Source organism: Ovis canadensis, chromosome 5, assembly GCF_042477335.2.
Source record: "Ovis canadensis isolate MfBH-ARS-UI-01 breed Bighorn chromosome 5, ARS-UI_OviCan_v2, whole genome shotgun sequence".
Lineage (NCBI taxonomy): Eukaryota > Metazoa > Chordata > Mammalia > Artiodactyla > Bovidae > Ovis > Ovis canadensis.
The window spans coordinates 48,653,927-48,669,332 of NC_091249.1; positions in this window are offsets into that span (position 1 = coordinate 48,653,927).

A 15,406-nucleotide genomic window follows, 5' to 3' on the forward strand; every position below is an offset into this window, starting at 1 on the left:
TCAGGTTATTTCCTACTCATTTTAAAAAAGTCATTTTTAGAAGGTGACTCTAGAAGAGTTTCCTTTCATAGATCTCTCATCAAATTATTGAGTTCAGCAACCTATAACAATCTTATTCTGCCGTTATACTTAACATTTGAAGGGAAGTTGGAAATCATGTTGGAAAAAACGTTTGTTTTTCACATTTGTGAAGTTTGGCCTGAAAGCTTCTGAAACCTGTTGCAGTGGTATCATACTTTACTACCACTCCCCAACCCCAGGACCCGAAACACACATTTTAGTGGTACAAATGAGGTGGTATAGAAATCTGGAGTAGAGGAATAGGATGATGTTCTGTGACTCCTACTGGGATGACATGTATTTTTCTTGTCAACTCAATTGCTTTTCAGCATAGAGCATGCTAGTCACATGAACACACTATACAGAAGAGAAATAAAATATGTAACAACTCACATAAATTCAAATTTTGTGTGTGGTAACTTAGTTATACCTTATTTCATGTAGTAAAGTCCAAAAAAGACTTCCTAAGGACTCCCCTGGTGATCCAGCAGTTAAGACTCTGAACTTCCACTGCAGGGGGCACCAGTCCAATCCCTGGTTGGGGAACTAAGATCCCACATGCCACCTGATGTGACCAAAAAATAAAAATCCTTCCTAACTTTGTAGTGGACATGGTTTTCAAATTTACATTGGAAATGAATCAAACTGGCAGTACTGTGCTTTATGTGCAAGCAACTGAAATACTAGGAAACACATTTGTTGGAGAGATATTCACTCTAAGTGGGCTGCAGTCAGGCAGGAGCAGTTCTAGGAGAGATAACTAACATGGACTTGTAAACTTTGGAGAGGTCAGTGAAAAAGGACACAGAAATGTCTCCTCTGGAGGGCACCGAATAACACAGTTAGCAGTCCAATGAGAATGACAGTTGATGACCTCTGACTGTTTCTTTCAACCTTAGGATTCTCTTCCAGTCTGTCCCAGAAGCACTGTTGGCTGATGGCTGAACTACTTTATTTCTCTACGCCTCATTTCTCTTCCTAATAAATTTGTGAATGTTCTTCTAACACATCTGGTGGAATGGCTGTAAGGAAACCCGCCGGCAAAGATTATTTTCACCTTAAGTTTGGATTCAAACTTAGTTCTATCACCTGACATTACAACAGCCCTATACTTTTGCAAGCTCTTTTTTTAAGAAGTGAAAGAGAAAGATACAGGTGTGTTAAGAGCTTATAATTATTGGTTAATCAAGGTTGTAACCAGAAAGAAATCATAAAAGTTAAGGACTTTTAAAGCCTAACTAGAGTTTGTGTTAGATTCCATTATATCCCCTATTTTATTTTAATCCATACCTATTTCCACTTTTCTCCAATATCACCAGCTACGGCAGTTAGGGGATTCCATTGCCAGGAATGCACTTCTTGCTATAACATATGCAAGCCCTATTCACTCTTCAAATCACTCTCATTACATATTCTTCTGTTACTTCAGGTCTCATTGATCTTTTTTTTTTTAATTCACAAATCCAATAGGATTTATAGTTTGCAGAAGACTCTTCTAGATTTAATTACACAAGGTCATGTATTGTTCACCAGTTTCCATTGTCTCATTTTATTCCCAACACCTACCACAGTGCTCTGCCATTAAAAGATCCCTGATAATTGCCCTCTTAAAACACTGATTTAGTCATGAGGTTTCTAAAGGAACACTTTGTGCATCTTTCAAGGGCATAGTCCAGGTCCAGTTAGACCTGGACTTCTAATTAATTGCATTTCTAAGGAGTGACTGCAGTTTTCATTTTTCAAAGAGCTTTGGACTAGATAATTTGGATCAATTATCATGAAAGTAAAATTGGCAGACAGTATTTATTTATCTGTGGAGTCAGAGAAAAGGAATTAAAAAAAAAAAAAAAACCTCTCACAAAGGCATGTAATTTTCCTCTGAACAAGAGTTCAGAAATAAAATATAGCAAAAACAATTATCTACTTAAGAAATAGTCTTTGTTGTTTCATGGTTCAAAATGGTAAGCAAAGTCATTCATTTAGAACTAAAATCTTGACAAATATTAACATAAATGATTGAATGTACACGTGGATAAATCACCTCTGAACGAGTTTTTGTCATAATAGTTAACCTTAAAAACATACTACTGTGAAAAATGAAGTGTAAGTAAGGAGGCATACAATGTCAGGGTGGTTGTTCCTCGAGGGGAAATGAGACTGAGGAAGGTCTGAAAGGTAATCCAACTGATTATGTATGATTTATTTAAAAAGGAATGATCTGGAGCAAATATGGTAAAAGAGAATAACATTCTTTAATTTAGGGTTAATTGGGCTTCCTTGGTAGCTCAGCTGGTGAACAATCTGCCTGCAATGCAGGAGACTTGGGTTCAATCCCTGGGTTGGGAAGATCCCCTAGAGAAGGGAAAAGCTACCCACTCCAGTATTTTGGCCTGATGAATTCCATGAAGTGTATAATCCATGGGGTCGCAAAGAGTCAGACACATCTGAGTGACTTTTACAGGTATGAAAATTACTGTATTATTCCCAGTGTTCATTTTCTAAGTTTTTGTTAAGTAAAAAATGTTAGTAATCTAGTGTCTTCAGGTCTCCTATTTTCAAAGATAACAGTCATATTTCATTGTTAATTGACACTTTGATGAGCCAATTAAATCTGCCTAATATATATTAAACACCTAACATATACATAGAACACACTCTCAGGAAGTTAATGGGGTGGGAGAATAAATAAATGAATTATAGGAATAAAAATGACTCAATGGATATTAGGAATGGTAAGATCTGCAGTAATTTTAAAGGTGGAATGGAGTGAAATGGGAATTCTGGAAAGGATACAACCTGAAAAAAGCAAATAGGAAAATCATTATATGTTTGGGAAGTAGTGAATCATGCATTTTAGTTTAAACCTTGGAAGCAGGAAGAAATCAGGCTTGCACTGTTCCTTAGAGTATTAAGTATACATTCCCCCCACCCCCCATACACTAGGAGAATTAAAAACTAGATTATAAGCAAGTCACAGTAGGAAATAAAAGAAAATAAAACATTGTTTTCCAATTTTATTTATTTTTTTTGCTATATATCATTGTCCTCAACCAAAAATAGGATCATAGTCATTTTGGAATTTTGTTTTTTAAGATAAATAGGGCAAGGATGAATTTTCTATTAATGAAAGTTATAAGTCAATCAGAAAATATTATAGCTCTCAACTTCTAAGCAGTAAATAAATTGGCAATATAGCATTTAAGGAAAGATTGTTAAACATGCAAGTGTAAATTAACAGGTACCCAATTAGTAGTAAATTTTAATGTATCATTTTCAGTTCTGGCCAGGAAAAATGTATGCAAAAAAGTAGTAATGCTTTTTGCTACTCAACTGATAAAAACGAATATATGTATCTTGTAAACATGGATTATGGTTCATTCAAACATTCACTTGATGTAGATAAAATCAGAATAAAAATTAGTCTGCACATTGTTAGAGCCAGTCTAATAGAGAAGTGTATATTGGCTACTGTAGCCCAGCACTGTGTAATAAAACATTCAGCAATGATGAAATGCTCTGTATTTGCATAATTCATATCAGCTTTCTATACACTATTATAACTAGTAGATATATGTGGCTATTGCATACTTCAGATGTGGCTAGTATGACTGAAGAACATAATTTAAATGCTATTTAATTTTAATTGATTTAAATTTAAATGGTCACATGGAGGTTACTGGCTTGTATATTGAGTAACCTACCTCGATCATTTTATATGTTTATGTTTTCAAGTGAGTGAATTAAAAAACTTCCCAATATAGCATTAATGTCAGGCTTTGCTAATAGGTGGATTCAGAAGTGATGTGTATTATTTCTGACTTTTTAAATAATGAATGCTTTGTGTCCTAAGGTAGATTCCAGTTTTGTAAATGTTCTTCAATGCACATAGTTCACTGTATATGCACTGTTGTATATAATATCAGACAGTAATAGCTCAGTTGCTGAAAAGAAAGTAGATGTGATTTCGAAGACTCTACATATTAGTACTGTTGTATTAGAAAGTCTGTACAGACACTGTGCATTTAAGAGTGTCTTATTGTAAATAGTTCTGGTAGGTTGCAAAATGAGAATCAAATGGTGCTTAGTTAACAAAAAAAGTAAGAACTGAGAGAGGTCTTTTCTCTAAAAATCTGATCAGCAATCAAGGTGACTTAAAGCTTCCTAGTTTTCTGAGAGCTAGTGAAAATAATTTAAGGATTTAAAAATATTTTTTATTCATGTATTAAATATATCTTGTGGATGTCCATGCATTTTCATATCACTTGCTATCGCTGCTGCTAAGTCACTTCAGTCATGTACGACTGTGCGACCCCATAGATGGCAGCCTACCAGGCTCCCCTGTCACTGGGTTTCTCCAGGCAAGAACACTGGAGCAGGTTGCCATTTCCTTCTCCAGTGCATGAAAGTGAAAAGTGAGAGTGAAGTTTCTCAGTAGTGCCCAACTCTTAGTGCCCCCATGGACTGCAGCCCACCAGGCTCCTCTGTCTGTGGGATTCTCCAGGCAAGAGTACTGGAGTGGGTTGCCATTGCCTTCTCCGTCATATCACTTGACTAAATAGAAAAGCAGGCCATCATTCCCAATGCTTTGAAATTCTGAAACCTGAAATTACTCAATACCTGCACCATTTAGTTTTGATCAGTTTCAGAAAGCAGAAAGTGATTTATTATGACAGTAATTTAATAGAACTCACTTAAGATTAGTTTCCTAAACTAAACATTTAACATATTCCTCCTTGTAATACTTCTCGAATCATGTGTTCTCTTTTCAAATAAATGCAAATATAAATCTAAGCTATCAAGGAAGTAAATGACCCACATCATGCCAGTGACCCATACATGAAGCGACTATCATAACAAATGAATTTAGATCTTTGAGGAAAAACATGTACATTCAAATGTGTTCAGGAAAACAGAATATAGCTACAGATGATATTAGGAAAGTAGTGTAGGGATATTTCTGAAATAGCAGGAGCAATTTGAAATTTTTCTTTGTATTAAAAATAACTATGAATATTAAGTAGTTCAGCTACAGAGCATTTAAAATGCAAAAACAAATTTCTAGAAGAATTTTCTAAATCTGTGGACAAAGTATAAATTATAATTTTTCAATAAATCTCCTGAGGATAAGAAACTTGGAACTATCTAGTGAGACCTGAACACTCATCAAATAGGTGTCAATAACACATTACATCTGGGACTTCCCAGATAGTGAAGTAGTGAAGAATCCATCTGCCAGTGCATGAGACATAAGGCATGCAGGTTAGATTTGTAGGTCAGGAAGATCCAGTGGAGGAGGGAATGGCAAGCCACCCCAGTATTCTAAATGTGATAATCCCATAAGGGAGCGCTGCAGGCTACAGTCTATGAGGAGGCAAAGAGTCAGAGATGACTGAGCATACACACACACACTATAAAAAAGAGAACTTAATGACCCAGATAACTATGGTGGTGTGATCACTCACCCAAAGCCAGACATTCTGGAGTGTGAAGTCTAGTGGACCTTAGAAAGCATCACTATGAACAAAGCTAGAGGAGGTGATAGAATTCCAGCTGAGCTATTTCAAATTCTAAAAGATGATGCTGTGAAAGTACAGCACTTAATATGCCAGCCAATTTGGAAAACTCAGCAGGGGCCATAGGACTGGAAAAGATCAGTTTTCATTCCAATCCCCAAAACGTTCAAACTACCGCACAATCGCACTCATTTCACAGGCTAGCAAAGTAACGCTCAAAATTCTCCAAGCTAGGCTTCAACAGTATGTGAACTGAAAACTTTCAGATGTTCAAGCTGGATTTAGAAAAGGAGGAGGACCAGAGATTAAATTGCGAACATTTAGATCACAAAAAAAAGTGAGAGAATTCGAGAGCATCTACTTCTGCTTCACTGACTACACTAAAGCCTTTGACTGTGTGGATCATAGCAAACTGTGGAAAATTCTTCAAGAGAATTGACCTGACCTGCCTCCTGAGAAACCTATATGCAGGTCAAGAAGCAACAGTTAGAACCGGACATGGAACAATGGACTGGTTCAAAACTAGGAAAGGAGTATATCAAGTCTGTATATTATCACCTGGGTGGGAGGTGGGAGGGGGGTTCAGGATTGGGAACTCATGTACACCTGTGGTGGATTCATGTCAATGTATGGCAAAACCAGTATAGTATTGTAAAGCAAAATAAAGTAAAAATAAAAATTTAAAATGGGGGGAAAAAAAAGAAGGCTGAGCCCTGAAAAGCTGATGCTATTAAACTGTGGTGTTGGAGAAGACTCTTGAGAGTCCCTTGGACTGCAAGGAGATCAAACCAGTCAATATTAAAGGAAACCAATCCTGATATTCATTGGAAGGACTGATGCTGAAGCTGAAGCTCCAATTCTCTGGCCACCTGCTGCGAAGAGCCAACTCATTAGAAAAGCCCCTGATGCTGGGAAAGATTGAAGGAAGGAGGAGACAGGGATGACAGAGGAAGTGATAGTTGGATCGTATCAGCAACCATACGGACGTGAGTTTGAACAAGCTGTAGGAGACAGTGCTGCAGTCCCTGGGATCACAATGACTGAACATCAGTGATATATACACACACACACACCCATGCACACACATTATATATTGCACTGCCAAACCAACATCAGTGACATCAGATATTTTTCTCAGCTTCACTTTTACTGTTTTACTTCCTTGACCAGATTAAGATTATAAAATAAATGATATACACACACACACCCATACACACACATTATATATTGCACTGCCAAACCAACATCAGGGACATCAGATATTTTTCTCAGCTTCACTTTTACTGTTTTACTTCCTTGACCAGATTAAGATTATAAAATAATGCCCCAACATGGAAACTTATATTCACATCAGTATATGTTTGCTTATGTATGAGTATGTTTGTATGTACATATATACACATGTGTATTTTATGTGTGTATTTTAAACTGGAAAATTGCACCATTTTACTCTATACTTCCCATGTCTGGGAAATATAGTTTGCAAAATTCATTATTAAAAAGTAATTTGAGGAAATTCCCTGGCAATCCAGTAGTCAGGGCATGGTGTGGCCCAAAAAAGAAAAAGTAATTTGATTTTATGAGAATTTAGGGAAGTATTTTGTTGTATTTTATATAACCCATTAATATATGTTGTATTTAACATTAAAAATAAACTTACTCTTTTGTTAAAGTAACTTAAAGCCTGGAAATAAGGCTCAAATGGTTTTATGTTCTTTCAAGGTCATATTAGAGTTTTACCTATCAAACTAGGTCATCTGAATTTCTAAGGGAATGTGACTTATTTGACTTTCTGTTTAGGATTAATCAGGACCCAGATTCTTTAACGTTAGAGTTTAACTTGGAGAAAACAGATAATATGCAAGCTATTTTGGTACAATACTGATTTATTGATTTCTGTCTTACAAAGAAGATATGTTCCAAGATTATTATTTTTTGAATCATTTAAAAAAATCTAAACACATTTTTGCAAAATTTTTTCCATTCTTATATATCTTTTTGCATTCTCTCTTGAACAACTTTTGTCATTCTGCTGGCCCATGATTAGTGAGTCAAACAAAATTTTGACACATGCTCACTGTGAATTTATATGACAATTAGGCTTTCAACATTTTGTTTGAGACCACTATTATATGTTGGTGATAAGATTTTTAAAAGCTAACAGAATTTCATGGAATGCTTGGCACAATGTATCATTAGGAAAAAGCCATAAGGTTACATGATATTTCAGGCTCAGGAAACCTGAGAAGGAACATCATCTCTGTGGGAAATGGTTTACGATTCTCCACATACCATCTGTTCGTCACAGTCAATGCAATGACCATCAGAAGTAAGAGGAGGCAAATCTGTAAACTTCCCATTTAGTACTGTTTTTTAAAACTCTAATTATCATTAAGGCAAAATTCATTAAATTATCTTTTGTGCAGAGTAGTGGATACATCAATTTAACATGTCTCTTGCCTCCTGGGAGTGGATTATAATAAATACTAGTGATAAATCCAAGGGCAAACTGACATATACATAAGATTAGCACCATGAACAGAGTAAATGGATAAGATTAATATTTGTTTTAGAAGGAAGAGAAAATGTGACTCTCACTCAGAAGTTACAGAATGCTGTGGTCTTTTGTCAGTCTTGTATCTGAATTAAAACTTCCAGCCCCATTGTACGGATAAATCATGAGAGGCCACTGAAGAAGGGAATGGCAAACCACTTCAGTATTCTTGCCTTGAGAACCCCATGAACAGGATGAAAAGGCAAAAGATAGGACACTGAAAGATGAACTCCCCAGGTCAGTAGGTGCCCAATATGCAACTGGAGATCAGTGGAGAAATAACTCCAGAAAGAATGAAGAGATGGAGCCAAAGCAAAAATAACACCCAGTTGTGGATGTGATTGGAGATGGAAGTAAAGTCCAATGCTGTAAAGAGCAATATTGCATAGGAACCTGGAATGGCATGAATCAAGGCAAATTGGAAGTGGTCAAATAGGAGATGGCAAGAGTGAACGTTGACATTTTAGGAATCAGTGAACTAAACTGGACTGGAATGGGTGAATCTAACTCAGAAGACCATTATATCTACTACTGTGGGCAAGAATCCCTTAGAGAAAGTGGAGTAGCCATCATAGTCAATAAAAGAGTCCAAAATGCAGTACTTGGATGCAATCTCAAAAATGACAGAATGATCTCTGTTCGTTTCCAAGGCAAACCATTCAATATCTCGGTAATCCAAGTCTATGCCCCAACCAGTAATGCTGAAGAAGCTGAAGTTGAATGGTTCTGTGAAGACCTATAAGACTTTCTAGAACTAACACCCAAAGAAGATGTGCATTTCATTATACAGGTCTGGAATGCAAAAGTAGAAAGTCATGAAACACCTGAGTAATTGGCAAATTTGGCCTTGGAGTGCAGAACGAAGCAGGGCAAAGGCTAATGGCATTTTGCCAAGAGAACACACTGGTCATAGTAAACAACCTCTTTCAACAACACAAGAGAAGACTCTACACATAGACATCACCAGATGGTCAATACCAATATCAGATTGATTATATTCTTTTTAGCCAAAGATGGAGAAGCTCTAGAGAGTCAGCAAAAACAAGACCAGGAGCTGACTGTGGCTCAGATCATGAACTCCTTAATGCCAAATTCAAACTTAAATTGAAGAAAGTGGGGAAAACCATTAGACTGCTCAGGTATGATCTAAATCAAATCCCTGACAATTATACAGTAGAAGAGACAAATAGATTCAAGGGATTATATCTGATAGACAGAGTGCCTAAAGAACTATGGACGGAGGTTCGTGACATTATACAGGAGGCAGTGATCAAGATGATCCACAGAAAAAGAAATGCAAAAATGCAAAATGGTTGTCTGAGGAGGTCTTACAAATATGTGAAAAGAAGAGAAGCAAAAGGCAAAGGAGAAAAGGAAAGATATACTGATTTGAATGCAGAGTTCCAAAGAAAAGCAAGGAGAGATAAGAAACCTTCCTCAGTGATCAATGCAAAGAAATAGAGGAAAACAATAGAATGGGAAAGACTAGAGATCTCTTCAAGACAATTAGAGATATCAAGGGAACATTTCATGAAAAGATGGGCACAATAAAGGACAGAAATTGTATGGACCTAACAGAAGCAGAAGATATTAAGAAGAGGTGGCAAGAATATACAGAAGAACTATACAAAAAAGATCTTAATGACCCAGATAACTATGACGGTGTGACCACTCACCTAGAGCCAGACATCCTGGAATGCGAAGTCAAGTGGGCTTTAGGAAGCATCACTATGAGCAAAGCTAGTGCATGTGTTGGAATTCCAGTTGAGCTGTTTCAAATCCTAAAAGAGATGCTGTGAAAGTGCTGCACTCAATATGCCAGCAAATTTGGAAAACTCAGCAGGGGCCACAGGACTGGAAAAGCTCAGTTTTCATTCCAATCCCAAAGAAAGGCAATGCCAAAGAATGCTTAAACTACCACACAATTTCACTCATCTCACATGCTAGCAAAATAATGCTCAAAATTCTCCAAGCCAGACTTCAACAGTATGTGAACCATGAACTTCCAGATGTTCAAGCTGGATGTTCAAGGGGAACCAGACATGAAATTGCCAATATCCACTGGATCATCAGAAAAACAAGAGAACCAGAATAACATCTGCTTCTGCTTTATTGACTATGCTAAAGCCTTTGACTGTGTGGATCACCTCAAACTGTGGAAAATTCTTAAAGGGATGGGAACAACAAACCACCTGACCCGCCATCTGAGAAATCTGTATTCAGGTCAAGATGCAGCAGTTAGAACTGGACATGGAACAACAGACTTGTTCCAAAACAGGAAAGAAGTATATCAAGGCTGTATATTGTCATTCTGCTTATTTAACTTATATGTAGAGTTCATCATGAGAAATGCTGGACATGATGAAGCACAAGCTGGAATCAAGATTGCTGGGAGAAATATCAGTAACCTCGGATCTGCAGATGACACCACACTTATGGCAGAAAATGAAGAAGAACTAAAGAGCCTCTTGATGAAAGTGAAAGAGGAAAGTGAAAAAGTTGGCTTAAAGCTCAACATTCAGAAAACTAGGATCATGGCATATGGTCCCATCACTTCATGGCAAATAGATGGGTAAACAGGGGAAACAGTGACAAACTTTATTTATTTATTTATTTGGGAGAGGATGCAAAAATCACTGTAGATGGTGACTGCAGCCATGTAATAAAAAAGATGCTTGCTCCTAGAAAAGTTATGACCAACCTAGACAGCATATTAAAAGCAGAGATATTACTTTGCAAACAAATGTTGTGTAGTAAAAGCTATGGTTTTTCTGGTAGTCATGTATGGATGTGAGGATTGGATTATATAGAAAGCTGAGTGCCAAAGAATTAATGCTTTTGAACTGTGGTGTTGGAGAAGACTCTTGAGAGTCCCTTGGACTGCAAGGAGATCCAACCAGTGCATCCTAAAGGAAATCTGTCTTGAATATTCATTGGAAGGACTGATGCTGAAGCTGAAACTCCAATACTTTGGCCACTGGATGAGAAGAACTGACTCATTTGAGACAATGCTGATGGTGGGAGAAGTTGAAGGAGGGAGGAGAAGGGGTCGACAGAGGATGAGATGGTTAGATGGCATCACCAACTCAATGGACATGAGTTTGAGTAAACTCAGGGAGTTGGTGATGGACAGGGAGGCCTGGCGTGCTGCAGTCCGTGAGGTCACAGAGTCAGACATGGCTGAGCAACTGAACTGAACTGAATCATGAGAGGTGGTTGTGGACATTTTTAATAATTTTTTTTTTTTTTACTCTAAGTCAGAGACCCAGTGGTCTTGGTTGGGAATGTAGCACTAAGAACTTTGTGGGTAGAAGGGATCACTGAAAACTATACAAGTTACTTTCTGTGCTTAATGAACTTGTCCAATAATGTGTTCCATTAATCAGGTTTGTCTCAGTTGCATTTTTTTTTTGTATTTTTTACTGCAGTCTGTCAATAATTGTGAAATGCTGCAATATCCTTTGAAATAGTTATTTTGAAGCCAAAATATGGGTGCTATGTGGGCTCACTGATATTTGGATGTGATTGCCTCTAGGGCCTTTCCAGGGACAGAGCTGAGAAATTTAACTGCGACCTCACTCTGACAGCTCCAATTTTAGTGCAACCCCATAGGTTTCTCCTTAGTTTTCCACAATTCATATTTTTCTCCCCTATTCCACATTGAAGCTGACTAGAACTTATAGTGATGTCACCTCTTTCAATTCTTATATTATTAACATACATCTTTTCTTTCATGGTTAATCTGATAAGGGATTTATAAATTTATTTCCTCTCAAAGAATCAGCTTTTGATTTTAATTTTTATTTTATATTATAGTTGTGCTAGTTTCAAGAGTATAGCCAAATGATTCAGTTATCCCTATACATATGTTAGTTCTTTCTCAGTCTTTCCATAAAGGTTATTGCAGAGTATTAAATATAGATCCTTTTTCTATATGGTGGGTCCTTGTTGATTATCTGTTGTATATAGTAGTATGCATATGTTAGAATCTGCTTTTGCTGTCTATGAAGGCTCATGGCAGAGACAAGGTGGAGCAGGAATATGTAAGATCATGCTCTGGGATGTATGGAGGATTTTTCTCTTCTTAGTTATGTGTATTTTGTTGTTTGTTGTTGTATTGTTCAATCGCTCAGTGATGTACAACTCTTTGCACTCCCATAGACTGCAGTAGGCCAGGATCCCTGTCCTTCACTAACTCCCGGAGCTAGGTCAAACTCATGCCTACTGAATCAGTGATGCCATCCAATCATCTCATCCTCTGCTGTCCCCTTCTCCTCCTGCCTTCAATCTTTCACAGCATCAGGGGCATTTGCAATGAGTCAGCTCTTTGCATCAGGGGGCCAAAGTATTGGAGCTTCTCCATAAGTTGTTCCAGTGAATATTCAGGGTTGATTTCCTTTAGGATTGATGGGTTTAATCTTCTTGCAGTCCAAGGGACTCTCAAGAGTTTTCTCCAGCACCACAGTTCAAAAGAATCAATTCTTCAGCACTCATCTTTCTTTATGGTCCAAATCACACATCCATACATAACTAGTGGAAAAACCATAGCTTTGACTATTCAGACCTTTGTTGGAAGAGTAATGTCTCTGCTTTTTAATACACTGTCTAGGTTGGCTATAGCTTTTCTCCCAAGGAGCAAGTGTCTTTTAATTTCTTGGCTGAAGTCACCATCTGCAGTGATTTTGGAGTCCAAGAAAATAGTCTGTGATTGTTTCCAATTTTTCTCCATCTATTTTGCCATGAAGTGATGGAACCAGATGCCATGATCTTAGATTTCTGAGTTTTAAGCCAGATTTTTTACTCTCTACTTTAACATTCATCAAGAAGCTCTTTAGTTCCTCTTTACTTTCTGCCATTAGGGTGGTATCATCTGCATATCTGAGATTATTGATATTTCTCTCCCTGCAAACTTTAGGCCAGCTTGTGCTTCATCCAGCCTGGAATTTCACATGAAGCAATCTGCATATAAGTTAAATAAGCAGGATAACAATATACAGCCTGACACACCCCTTAAACAATTTGGAACCACTCTGTTGTTCCATGTCTGGTTCTGTTGCATCTTGACTTGCATGCAGATTTCTCAGGAGCCAGGTACTGTGGTCTGGTTTTCCCACTGCTTCAAGAATTTTCCACGGTTTGTTTTAATCCACACAGTCAAAGCCATTAGTGTAGTCAATGGAGCAGAAGTTGATGTTTTTTCTGGAATTCCCTTGCTTTTTCTATGATCCAATAGATGTTGGCAATTTGATCTCTGGTTCCTCTACCTTTTCTAGATACATCTTGAACATCTGGAAGTTTTTAGTTCATGTGTTGAAGCCTTGCTTGGAGAATTTGGGGCATTAGTTTACTAGCATGTGAAATGAGTGAAATTTTGTGGTAGTTTGAGCATTCTTTAAGGAAATGGCAACCCACTCCAGTACTCTTGCCTGGAGAATCCCATGGAGGGAGGAGCCTGGTAGGCTACAGTCCATGGGGTCGCAAAGAGTCGGACACGACTGAGTGACTTTACTTACTTACTTACTTGAATATTCTTTGGCATTGACCTTTTTTAGGATTGGGGTGAAATTTGACCTTTTCCAATCTTGTAGCAAATGATGAGTTTTCCAAATTTGCTGGCATATTGACTGCAACACTTTAACAGCATTGTCTTTTAAGATTTGAAATAGTTCAGCTGGAATTCCATCACCTCCAGTAGCTTTGTTCTAAGTAATGCTTCCTACGACCCACTTGACTTCATCCTCCAGGATGTCTGGCTCTACGTGAGTGATCATGCCATTGTGGTTATCTGAATCATTAAGACCTGTTTTTTAAAGTACTTCTGTGTATTCTTGCCATCTCTTCTGCTTTTGTTAGGTCCATACAGTTTCTATCCTTTACTGTGCCTATGTTTGCATGATATATTCCCTTGGTATCTCTAGTTTTCTTGAAGATATCACTAGTCTTTCCCATTCTATTGTTTTCCTCTGTTCCTTTGCATTATTCACTTAGGGAGGCATTCTTATCTCTCCTTGCTATTCTTTGAAACTCTGCATTCAGAAGGTTTTATCTTTCCTTTTCTCTGCCTTTCACTTCTCTTCCTTTCTCAGCTTTTGTAAGGCCTCCTCAAACAACCATTTTGTGTTTTTGCATTTCTTTTTCTTGGGGATGGTCTTGATCACCACCTCCTGTACAGTGTTACAAACTTCCAAGTCCATCATTCTTCAGACATTCTATCAGGTCTAATCCCCTGAATCTGTTTGTCACTTCCACTGTATAATCGTAAGGGATTTGATTTAGGCCATACCTGAATGGCCAAGTGGTTTTCCCTGCTTTCTTCAATTTAAGTCTCATTTTTGCAATGCGTTCATAATCTGAGCCAGTCAGCTCCTGGCCGTGTTTTTGCTGACTGCGTAGAGCTTCTCCATCTTCTGCTGCAAATAATACAATCAATCTGATTTTGGTATTGGCCATCTTGTGATATCCATGTGCAGAGTCATCTTTGTTGGAAGACCATGTTCTATGACCCGTGCATTCTCTTGGCAAAAAAAATCTGTTAGCCTTTGCCCTGTTTCATTTTATAATCCAAGGCCAAACTTGCCTGTTACTCTAGGTATCTCTTGACTTCCTACTTATGCATTCCAGTCCTTTATGATGGAAAGGACATCTCTTTTTAGTGTTAGTTCTAGAAGGTCTGGTAGGTCTTCATGGAACCATTCAACTTCAGCTTCTTCAGCATTAGTGGTTGGGGTGTAGACTTGGATTACAGTGATACTGAATTGTTTGCTTGGAAACAACTGAGATCCTTCTGTTGTTTTTGAGGTTGAACCCAAGTACTGTATTGTTGGACTCTTTTGTTGATTATCAAGGCTACTCCATTTCTTTTAAGGGATTATTGCCCACAGTAGTAGATATAATAGTCATCTGAATTAAGTCTGCCTCTTCCCATCCATTTTAGTTCACAGATTGCTAAAATGTTGATGTTCACTCTTGCCATCTCCTATTTGAAAAGTTTCAATTTATCTTGGCTCATGGAACTAACATTCGAGTTCCTATGCAATATTTTTCTTTACACTATCAGACTACTTTTACCATGAGACACATCCACAGCTCAGCTTCATTTATGCTTTGGTTCAGCCTCTTCATTCCTTCTGAAGTTATTTCTTTGCTCTTTTTGAGTAGCATATTGGACACCTACTGACCTAGGGGGTTCATCTTTCAGTGTCATATATTTTTGCCTTTGTAATATTTTGATGTTTATGTGTTTTCTATATTCAGTTATGCTGAGGACATGATTTTTGTA